The sequence below is a fragment of the Gossypium hirsutum genome, chromosome D08, assembly GCF_007990345.1.
Source record: "Gossypium hirsutum isolate 1008001.06 chromosome D08, Gossypium_hirsutum_v2.1, whole genome shotgun sequence".
NCBI lineage: Eukaryota > Viridiplantae > Streptophyta > Magnoliopsida > Malvales > Malvaceae > Gossypium > Gossypium hirsutum.
The window spans coordinates 15,828,036-15,840,973 of record NC_053444.1 but is presented as its reverse complement, the minus strand read 5'-3'; the positions used below and the strand labels follow the sequence as shown (position 1 = coordinate 15,840,973).

The window sequence follows — 12,938 nt, the reverse complement described above, 5'->3', positions numbered from 1 at the left end:
TCTTCGATTCAGTAAGAAATGGTAAGAGACTTATGTGATTGAATTGAAAGATTTATAAATTATTATTGATATTGATTTGAAGAAAGTATGTTTATTTATTAAATTGTATTTGAAAGGAAAAATGTATGATTTATTTAAAATTTAATTTATTATATTATATTAAGTTCGGTAAGATTAATGTTTAACCTATTGAACTTACTAAGCTTCATTAAGCTTACTTGTGTTGTTTAATGTTCTTGTAAATTAACGTGTAGTAGAAGATCGGATCAACACATTAAGCTACACTATCCAGTTTATTCCGGTAGTTTTTGCAATGTAAATTTTGGTTTATATGGAATGTATAGGATTGGTTTGGCAATGAAATAATTTGAATTGTGGTTGTGAATTTTAAATGTTTGTATGCATGTAATTAGTAGTAGAATTTGATAAATCAATGAAATGAGTTAAATAGGTAGGTATAAGTAAATGAAATATTTGTGATATGTCATGTTGAGAACATGTTTTAGCTTGTATTGATTGCTTGGTTGGGATATATTGGTGTATATGAATGTTGAGTACAGGTTAATGTCAAAATGGGTGAGAAAAGTGGACTTAAAATGACCTATTTTCATTCACACAGGCAGAGACACGGGCATGTGTCCCTTACTTCTATGAAAATTTTTGAGATTTTGGGAAAAATTCCTTGAGTACCCGGTTTAATCCTGATTCACTTCTAATGTGAATATTGGGCCTCGAGGGTCCATCTAAGGGACAACATAAGTGTTAGAATTGATGAAAATACATCGTTTTTCCTCCTTCATGTATAGCTAGGGTTTCTCTAATATTTCCTTAGTTTTTCACCTTCTCTTTTTGTCAAATATTAGCTGATTGCTTCAGCATCAATCTCTCATCCATTTAGCCGTGAGTGCCTTGATTTGTGGGGTTGCTTAGCTTCCAAATTCTTTGCCACCTAGCTTCACTATTCTCTTAATTTCCCATACTTTGAGACCTAGTTTTCAAGGTGTCATTAAGCCTTATTTGATCAATAAGACTCACCGCTAACACTGATTCTTTTGCCTACCCAATGATAGGGTTAAATTGCAATTTAGTCCTATTTATTGAAGGTAGAATTTTCCTTTTTCTGTTTGTACCAAAACGAAGCAAAATGTTTGCAGGCTCACTCTCCTCATCCAGCCCAATTAGTATGCTATGGTGGGATTTCTTGGTATCACTTTCATTTGCCACCTGTAATCAAAATTCATTTAATTATTACACACTTTGACACCTAGCCACAATGTGTCATTTAAACCTTTTAATGACTCTTACTTAACACACACTAAGTGGCTTAATTGCAACCAAGTCTTTTTAACTCAATGGTGAAAATGCACTTTAGGTCCCTCATAATCTCTTTCAATTTCCAAAATAGTCCTTACCCAAAGTTATCAATTATTATTATCCAAATTTAATTAATTATTCTTATATTATTTGAATATAATTGATTACTTTTTTGAGAAAGTTACAACATCAGAATAACAAGATCTTAGTATAATCTTCCTTCGATCTAAAATTTGAATATGTTAGGTCCTAAGAACTATTACTCAAAAACCTATCACATTTTGAAGATGTTGGGTTCTAATATATGTATAGGTTTAGATACTATTGATTTATAAATTAGCTAAGGTTCTTATTGATGAATGCACAAATTAACATCAGCCTGGTTTCATCTTAATATGTTACAATAGTGAAAGCTCACTAGTAAGACACAAAGAAGTAAACAAGCCGAAGTCAAACGTGTAGATAACAACATATTATAGTGAACATTTTGATGAGTGATCACTCATCATCGTCGTGGTTAATCCCATCAAGGATGGCTATGAGAGCCACCACGAAGGCATAATCCACGTTTGGATATACCGCCACCATAAACTTGTCCTTCCCAAGCAATACGCTTTCAAATTGTGCTTCTTGTGCATCTATAGTGCTCACACATATAGAACCCACATACATGTAAATATCATTATTCCTATGTTAATATAATCTTACAAATATTAATCTATCGGTTAAAACACTTGGGAGATTCTCTATTATTAAATTCATCAATTTAATTCATAATTAAATAAATCTAAATTGAAAGAGAATTAACATTACTTTATGTAAAATATTTTATTTTTTTTCCAATTGCAATTCGTATATAAAAAATCATTTACAAAACCATAAAAGCTTAAAAAAATATTAACTTTGTTAAAAAAAAATGATAGTTTTTTCAAACAACAAATGTTAACTCATTTGCAATTTGAACTTATTTGATTCTTTTTAGTAGTACATGGACTAAATTGATCCATTCAGTAATAGAGAGATTAATTTGATATAGTCTCTATAATACTTGGATCTCCTAGATACTTTCACCTCTATCTATCTATCAATTTATCTATCTATCTATCTATCTATCTATCTATCTATCTAGTACATATTTAAATTATTTTGTTGAGTTGATATCACTAGTCAACTCAACATGAATTCAATAAAAAAATTTACTTAAAATTCCTCTTTTAATTAAGGTTTGAATGTTAATATATTGATATTTTTGTTCTTTTACTATTTTTATATGAAATTTTTTAAATAAAACAACTAAAAATGTAATACCTAAGAATTGAACTATTTTACCAGTTCACTTATAACTCAATTATTATTTTTTTATACATACAATTTTAATTGAAAGTGTGACAAAATCTAGTATAGTTGACTGAATTTTTGTCACCCATCAATCAAATCCCAAGTTTTTGGTAAATTTATCAAAAGTTCATTTATTTTACAAAGTAACAAATATTATATAGAGGATATTTAAATTATTTTATACTTCGAGAAATCTCTAAATAAATATATAAGTATATGATAAAATTTGAGCCTAAAATACCTTAATAACCCCTTACTCCATTTTATATAAAATAAAAACAAGATCAACACTTCCTTTATGAATCGGTTGTTTTCCAATCTTATTTTTCTTCACATCACCACTAGACTTACCCTTCCCATAAGTATTTAATACATCCTTAGCCTCAACAAGCTTTTTTGTTTCTTTGAATGCTTAAATTACAAATATTTATTTTAGAAAATTTTATTTAAATTATATGATAAGCACCAATTATTTATGTTCACATCATTATTCTTATTCAAAACTCGTATTCTAATTATTATCATTATCTTAAAGTTTATCTAGAATTTACTACAAAAGCTGTGATTGGTCACTAAAAGATTATAACAAATTTAGTGACAATAAAATAATAGTAACAATACATCTCAACAATTGTCTATTGAATCTTGTCATTATCAAGTCCTAAAACCATTTTGTTTCATAATCGCACAAAAGTTTTCTACATAAAAATATATCTAACAAAAAATTATATTATTATTTAAACCTCTTATTGAATTGGTAGTATGAATAGATAGAAAATTAATTCAGTTGAAAAAACTTTTAAAAGTTATTGTTTATATAAAATTATTTTATACTTGTGTGCGATACTCGAGTATATGTGTAAAACCGTAGGAAGAGGGTGTTAAGTACCTGAGCCAAAATAGTGTTGGACTCTCCGGAATAAATGATACAGGATCTTTCCAGCCAGCTTCCTTCCACTTTGAAATCACAAACATTCTCTTTTGGGTTGGTTGCCAAGAACACATGCAATTTGGTCTTGAGTTGGATCATTGATGATCGCTTCACTGTGAATATCAGATCTTTTTCTTCCGTGCTTTCCCCCCTGAATACTTGCCATCTATCGTGGACAGTCATTTATCTATTAACAAATCAAGGTAGCTATATTTATATGTAGAGTTGAAATAAAGCTATGTCTGAGAAACTTTGAACAACAAAAACCAAACCTTGTGTCGAAGAGTGCAAACGGGATTTCCAGCAGCATCGGTTAAGAGGCGACGATCATGGATGCTGAAAATTTTGCCTTTGATTTTGAACATGATGTTGCCATTGATGTCACTGACAGCAAATTTGCCCTCACTGATGGTCAAAACCTCTCTGACGACAGCTAGATCTACTGGTTGAGGATAGCAGTATTCAGGCTCAATCACGGAAACGCGAGTAGCCAAAGGTGGGTAAGCACTCGGTGCAGCCGGCGGGGGATATTCCTGTACGTGTTCCATCTAGCTACCACTGCAGTAGCCGATGAATCATTTAATTATCTTAAATAAGTCGGTGTTTGATAATTTAAAAATTAAGTATCTAAAAATAAGTATTTAATTTAAATTATAAAATTTATTTGATATATTATTTAAAGTTAATTACTAAATATAAATAGATTGTTTGGTAAATATAAATTTTAAATTATAAAAAATATTTTATATTTTATATTTTATTTTTAAACATTTCAACCTTATTCTAAAATAAAATTTTAAACAGGAAACTTTTATAAGATAATAAAATAGTATTAAATTAATTGAAAATATTCTCAAATAAGTAGCTCTTACCTACTTCTTATTTTCTACATTTTTTAGAAAAAAATCTTTTATATTATTTTAATTTTAGATTATTAAATATGTGTAAAAAAAGAAAAATGAATTTAATTATTTTCAATGGTTTATTAAAAGAAAGCCTAAGTTAAAATTTTAAATTAACAATAATTATTAAAAACTTTAAAATATATAAAATATGAAAAATTAAAAGAAAATATTGTATTTATAAAAAACCAAAAAGAAATTGAATCAAAACATAATAAAAACTCATTTTTAATTAAAAGAATATGAAAATAATAAAATTAAATTAAAGAAAAAAATTTTGTTGATTTTTTAAACTAATTACTTGAGTTCTCATTATGAAAGCCAATTTTAACGAATTTTTCAATTTAATTTTTTAAATATTTTTTAACCAATTACTTGTGTTATTCTTTTTCTAAATTATACGGCATACTTATTATACATATATATGAATATATTTTACAGTCAATTTAAATATTATCATTCTATCACGGAAAAGCATAAAATTAAACATTCTAACCAGACAAAATTTCATTATTCCATCCCCATAAAAAAAATTACAATTATTTCTCTAAAGTATGTTTTGGGTCTTTTGAGTGAAATCCAAATAACATAAATTTTGAGATTTTCCTCAAAATTACAAATGACTTGAAAAAACACTGATGGGATCTGCTATCGAACTTCTATCGCTATCACAAACTTTCGCTACGACCACAATTGACATCATTGGACCATCATTGACCACCAGTAACCACCAACGTTAGCCATTGTCGACCACTGCCAAACCACTATTAGCCACCTCCATCGGACCACCGGCAACCTCTGTCACCAAATCATCGTCGGTCTTTTGTTGGTTAATTAGGTCGGGTTTGTGTTATCTCGTTCAGTCCTACATTAACCACATCAAGATGATAGTCCACGATTTAATTACATATCCCAAAAATAATTAAAATAATAATTACAACCACTTTAATTTGTAAGAATCACAACTTCGAGAAAATTACTTTATCATAACATTTACAATTCTCAACCATTTATTCTTCCTTTCAACTATAAATACCAAATAACCATTTATACTTCCGTAACATATACACATGGAAAACATCATGGATTAGCTCAAGTTCCGGCGGTACCTTGAGACAATAAGCTACCGAACCAATCCTCTAAACAACTTCATAAGATCCAATATATCTTGGACTCAGCTTACCCTTTCTACCAAATCATAAAACTTTCTTCCACCCTTTACACACAAAAATCATACAATAATCATTTTCAAATATCAACCAAGAATCCATTCAAACCAAATAAAACACAAGCTTAAGGTAAGTTCCCATGTAACTTACATTATTAATACAAAAAACTTTAAATTCTAATATCTCGACCTATACTCAACCTTTTTGCTTAAAATCAGTTTCGTTTATCTATTTAATCATCTACGCCTAATTTGTAACCTTCAAACTAGTCAAATCTACTTAATTTATGGTATCGACATTTTTCGACACCTTTTAGCTAATTTTCACAAAATTCATTAGAACATGGGAAATCATTAACAAAACTTGAAGTTAAGTTTCAAAACCTTCCAATCTAGCTAAAATAAGTTGAAAAACATTTTAAAACCAAGTTTTGACTCAAATTCCCGAAATCCACAATTAATAGCTCAATTTTTTGCTTTTATTTAAAGCAAGCGATTTGAGGGCAAATAATTTAGTTTTAGAGTCTATTTAACATTAAAAACCAATAGATACATGAATGATAACCTTTCTCTAAAACTAAGGGTTTCTGGATTCAAAAATTAATTTAACAGTTAAGATGCCAAAGTTGAAAACATTATCGAGTACCAACCTTATAAAATTTTGAGCTCGTTGTAAACGGAAATATATATTGGATTTTTCTTATGTAATTTATCACCTGTGTACTTAAATTCGTTGTTAAAACTAAGTAATTTTTTAATAAATTAATTAAATATGTGAAAATATAAAATTAGGACGTAGAAATTATTAAAATATGATTTTATGCTTTATTATATAGTTTTCATGCAATAAATGACTTATTTTATATTATTTTGAATATATTATATTTTTTAAGACATAAAGTGGGTCTTGCATGAATAAATTAAATAATAAAATATAAAATTATATTTAATAATTCATTATAAAATATTTCATTGATAATTTGGGTTTTAATTAATTAATTAAATTGGATAAATTTTATTCTTTGGTCCTCTAACTTGTTGATTTATTCTGGATAGGTCTGATAGCTTTGTTGGATTACAAAATCGTCCAAATTGGAGACTAAGTCAACCCAATATTCAACTACACATGGCTATCCATTTAAACCATTCTTTGGTTTAATTACACAAGGTCTTTGCACTGTTGAAGAAATTAGAGATTTGCCCGAAGATTTACGATTGGCCGAGTCTCAGTCCTGAGTTGTGTGACATCCAAAATTGCTTAAAAATCAAGCAAAAAATCAAGTCAAAAGCCACTAAGCATGGTTGAACACAATTTGAGGAGATTTGTAGAGGTTAACATCCACTTTTTTAGCAAACTATCCCCCTCTCCTACCCTATAAAAAAGACCCTCTCATTCCTTCATTCATCGTCCCTCAAGCATCCCTCAATCATTCCCCATTCATTCTCATCAGTCATCATTCTCTCTTTTCTCCAAATTCTCTTAGCCTTATCCATTCCCACGCCTAGAATCATCTCTTCATAGATATTTTACCAATTAAGCCTCTTAAAGAACCCTTGGTCGGCCACCTTGGAGAGCCATCAGCAAAGGAGCAAAGCAAAGGAATAAAGGAGCCTTGTCAGTCAGAGTCTTGGGTGACAGCCACTCTGAATTGGGTTTAATCTTCCTTTTCTTTAATTTAATATAAAGATGTTTGCTATTTGTTCTTTTTTCTTGTTTACAAAAATGTTAGCTTAATTTTATTTATGCTAGGATGATTGCTTTGATTAAATTATATTTATTTGATTCATGTTTATAATGTTTGTGCCTCAATCGATCATGTTTTCAATTAAAATCAAGTATGTATTTCGTTCATACATGATTGAAATGCACCTGAATTAGCTGAGCGATCCTGACTAAATGACAGCTAATGGACACGTAATTGAAATGTGCAAGCTAAATTTAGATCCTGACCCGATTAAATTGTAGGTTGCATAACAACTCTGACCAAGCTCTGTTATCTGCATAGCTTTCAGATTTGTGTGATTAAATTGTTTGAAACATGACTCGTCCCTATTACCTCACACGAATGCTAAGAAACCCTTAGTAAATAAGGATCAATAAAATGTGTATTTACTAAGTAAAGGATTCCGAAAGGACCTAACATGGTTTCCAAACTCATGGAAGATCGAGTTGCCATGGAATGTTTTTCCGAATGTTATTAAGCATGTTGATAATAAATAAAGTTTAATTAAAGTAATTATCCTAGTTTATTTATGTTATAATTGTTGCAAATTGTGTTTAATTTTACTAAAATCTATTTCATTCATATAGTTTGCATACTTAGAATAATTTGCATTAGGGATCATTGCATTTAGTTTAATATATTTTAATCACCACTTCTCAACTATATTGTGTTTTTATTTACCAAATTGTTAATACAATTTTACAAATTAAGTGACTTAGCACAAATATAATCCCTGTGGAGACGATAACTCGATACTTACTTATTACTTGATAACGACTGTGTTACACTCGTTTAATATATTATACACTTGCACAAACCTACGCTTTAAACTCGTCTAAACCCAAAATTCCTAAAATACCCCTAAAACTCTTAGGCCCTATTTGGGGGTGTTATAATTCTCCCCCTCTAAAAAGAATGTCGTCCTCGAAATTACCTGAGCTAAATAGATAAGGATATTGTTACTTCATCACTTCCTCGGTTTCCCAAGTATCCTCTTCCACTTTGTGGTTGCACCACAAAAATTTAACCAACGAGAATTTTTTGTGTCGAAACACTTTCACTTCATGATCTAAAGTCTCTACTAGTTCTTCCTCATAAGAAAGATCATCACGGACTTCAATTTCTTCAACTAGAAAAATATACGAAGGATTTGAACGATACTTCCTTAATATAGACACATGGAAAACATCATGGATTAGCTCAATTTCCGAAGGTAACTTGAGACTATAAGCTATTGAACCAATCCTCTCAACAACTTCATAAGGTCCAATATATCTTGGACTCAACTTACCCTTTCTACCAAATCTTAAAACTTTCTTCCACTGTGAAACCTTCAAAAATACCCTTTCACCAACTTCAAATTTGATATCTCGATGCTTCAAATCTACATACGATTTTTGCCTAGCTGGCGCTGCTTTCAAACAATCATAAATCAACTTTTCCTTCTCCTCAGTCTCATTAACTAAATCCGATCCAACAACTCGTCTCTCATCCAACTCCGTCCAACACAAAGGAGTTCCACACTTTCTATCATACAATGCTTCAAAAGGTGTCATACGAATACTCGCTTGAAAACTGTTATTGTAAGTAAACTCTGCTAAAGGTAGATAACACTCCCAACTACCACTAAACTCAATCACACAGCTTCGCAACATATCATCCAAAACTTGAATTACCCTATCAGATTGATCATTAATTTGGGGGTGATAAGCCATACTGAAAGCAAGCTTCGATCCTAAAGCTTCTTGCAAACTCTTCCAAAACCTTGAAGTAAACCTCGGATCCCTATCGAAAATAATTAAAATTGGAACCCCATGAAAACAAACAATCTCAGCAATATACAATTTTACTAACTTCTACAATGAATAATTTCTTTGCACAGCTAAGAAATGCGCACTCTTCGAAAACCGATCAACTATAACCCATACTGAACCATTCTTCGAAGGAGTTAAAGGCAAACCCGAAACAAAATCCATAGTAATCTTTTCCCCTTCCATTTTGGAATCGTAATAGGTTGTAACAACCTTGAAGGCAATTGATGTTCAACTTTCACTTTTTTACAAACCAAACATCGAGCCACAAAATCCGTAACATCACGCTTCAACCCATGCCACCAATAAATCTCACGAAGATCATGGTACATTTTACCACTACCGGGATGCATAGCGTAAGGGCTACTATGTATCTCAGTAAGAATCGCTTGCCTTAACTCCTCATCTTGCAACACACACAATCTACCTCGAAAATTCAAGATACCATCACCATCAATATCGAAATCCCCCTTAATACCTCACTCAACCTGTCGAATCATCTTCAACAATTCTTCATCTAACAGTTATTTTTCCTTAATCTATTGCGACAAAGTCAACCTCATTTGAAGTTCAGCTAGCAATCCACATCACCACCCAAACTTAAGCGTACAAACATGGCTCTCAACTCTGTCATCGACTTCCTACTTAAAGCATCAGCAACTACATTCGCCTTGTCAGGATGATACATTATACACAATCATAATCCTTTAACACTCAATCCAATGCCTTTGCCTTAAATTCAACTTCTTTTGGGAGATGAGGTACTTAAGACTCTTATGATCAGTGTAGATAGCGTATTTCTCTCCACAAAGATAATGGTGTCAAATCTTAAGTACAAATACCACAACAGCTAGCTCCAAATCATGAGAAGGATAGTTCCATTCGTTTGTCTTCAAATTCCTTGATTTATAAGCTACAACTTTACCCTCTTGCATTAATACGCAACCAAGTCTCGAATACAAAGCATCACTATAAACTACAAAATCTTTCCTAGGCTCCATTTGAACCAACATTGGTGCTTCAGTCAAAACTGCCTTAAGCTCATCAAAACTCTTCTACTTTTCATTTGTCCATTCGAACACCACACTTTCTGAAGCAATTTCGTTAAGGGTGTAGCAATGAGTAAAAGCCCTTCAATGAATCTATAATAGTAACCAGCTAAGCCTAAGAAAATCCAAACTTCAGTAATAGTCCTAGGCGGCTTCCATTCTAAAATCGCCTCTATTTTCTTAGGATCCACTCGAATCCCTTCTGCCGAAACCATATGACCTAAGAATGCCACTTCCTTAAGCAAAAATTCACACTTACTTAACTTTGCATACAACTGGTTATCCCCCTAAATCTGCAAAACAATCCTTAAATGCTCGTCATGATCCTCCTCAAAACAAGAATACACTAAAATATCATCAATGAAGACAACCACAGACTAATCCAAATACGAATAAAACACACGATTCATCAAATCCATGAATGTGACAGGAGCATTAGTCAACCCAAACGGCATCACGAAGAACTCATAATGCCCATACCGAGTCCTGAAAGTAGTTTTCAACACGTTAGACTATTTCAGCTTTTGCTAATAATACCCATATCTAATATCAATCTCCGAAAATATCGTTGCACCTCGAAACTGATCAAACAAGTCATCAATTCAATGCAAGGGATACTTATTCTTAATAGTTAACTTGTTCAACTGCCTATAATCGATACACATCCTCATCATACCATCCTTTTTTCCTTTACAAACAAAACCAGTACACCCTGCAAAGATACACTCGGTCGAATAAACCCTCTATCTAACAACTCTTGCAACTAAATCTTCAACTCCTTGAGCTCTTTTGGTGCTATGCTATAGGGCGTAATGGATACCGGTACAGTACTAGGACAAAGCTCAATTCCAAACTCCACTTTTTGATCCGGTGGCAAACCCAATAACTCTTCTAGAAACACGTCTGAAAAATCCCTAACAGTACGAATATCCTGAACTCTTAACTCCTTACTGACAGAACTAATCACATAATCCAAATAAGCCTCACAACCTTTACCTATCCACTTCTCAGCCTTCATAGCCGAAACTATATTAGACAAGAAACTCAGTCTTTCACCCACTACAACTATCTCTATCCCAACACTATTCCTCAAAGTAATCCGCTTAGTCTCAAAATCCACTTATGTTCAGTTAACCAATCTATTCCAAGTATCACATCAAATCCATAAAAATGGAAATTCTATAAGATCAACAGAGAAAACATGTCCTCGAATCATAAGAGGACATCTACGATAAACTTTATTCATTACTACACTATTACCAAAAGAACTAATAAAATTCATACCCAAACCAATAGTCTCAATAGGAATCTCTAACTTACATGCCAATTCACTCAAGATATATGAATGTGTCGATTCAAAATCAACTAAAAACATAACGGGGTAGACTGCAATGGAAAAGTACCTACGATAACATCAGTCGAAACTTGATCATTCGGTTCCTTAACAGCGTAAACTCGAGCTGAATCTTCAGACTCAACCTATGTAGCAGTAATCTGAGCAATAATCCGCTGCCCAACTGGTCTCCCATTACCTCTACCATGACCTCAGCCTCTAGTAGGCGCAGTAACGGGTGTCGAATTTGGAGTCTGTTAGACCTCAACCCTAAATGGACAATCCCTCAAAAAATTATCCTTCGACCCACATTTAAAACATCCACCAGTCAACTTACGACACTCTCCATAATGCCTACACTCACAGTGCACATAAATAGGCTATCCAAAACTACCTGTTGAACCACTAGCACTAACCATAGTGCTACTCTATTGCTTAGGCTGACTCGGTCGAGTCTCACGCCTCGCAACTCTACCAGAGACATCACTATCACGTCCTCTATTAGATGATTGACCTGATGCACTATCAGAAGCTCTCTTGCCGAATCAGTAACCATAGAACGAGGCGGCTCAGGTAACGTCTCCTTCATAGCCTTAGTTCTCTCAACCAACTCATCAAACATCTCTATAGGTTGAGCTACCAAATAAACCTGAATCTCATGATTTAGCCAAAAATGGAACCTCTTAGAACGGTCCCTATCCGAAAAAACCATCTCATATGCGTACTAACTAAGTCGCACAAACTCAGCCTCATAATCAGCCACAGATAAATCACCCTGAATCAAGTTCAAGAATTCATGCTTACGAGCCTCCATACTGTTCGCCCATATACTTCCTTTTAAAAGCCTTGAGAAAGTATCTCCAAGTCAACTTATCAGTAACAATACCTTTCCTAACTGTATTCCACCAACGATGAGCCTCACCGTCGAGTAAGGACACAACACAACCCAACTTCTCCTCGTCAGAACAAGACATCTGCTCGAGGCTCCTTTCAACTCCCTCCAACCAGTACTCACCTATGGTTGGATCATTACCTTTCACTCTAGAAAACGTTTTACCACTTAACGCCCAAAGATGTTCAAGCGGCAAACATCGATTAACCTATGTAGGATTGGTAGGTGCAGGGTTAGCACTAGCAAAACACTGAAATGCTCCTATCATGGCTTCCATCAGAAGGGCTACACCCTCATTAAGCATGTTCATTCTATACGGTAGCACAGGAGGTACAGAGGATGTACTATCCTCTTAAGCACTAGCTTTCACATTAACACGTCTAGGAGGCATATTTAATGATCTAGAATATACACAAAAACAAATAAAAGGTGTGAGTGGCAGGAATGATCTAAGTCTCATTCCTATAAACAAAATT

General features: G+C 32.6%; 1 pseudogene; it reads right to left on the bottom strand.

The window, feature by feature from the left end:
- Positions 1 to 1,767: 1,767 nt before the first annotated feature.
- LOC107907923 (protein LURP-one-related 15-like) lies at positions 1,768 to 3,766 on the bottom strand (annotated as a pseudogene).
- Positions 3,767 to 12,938: the final 9,172 nt, after the last annotated feature.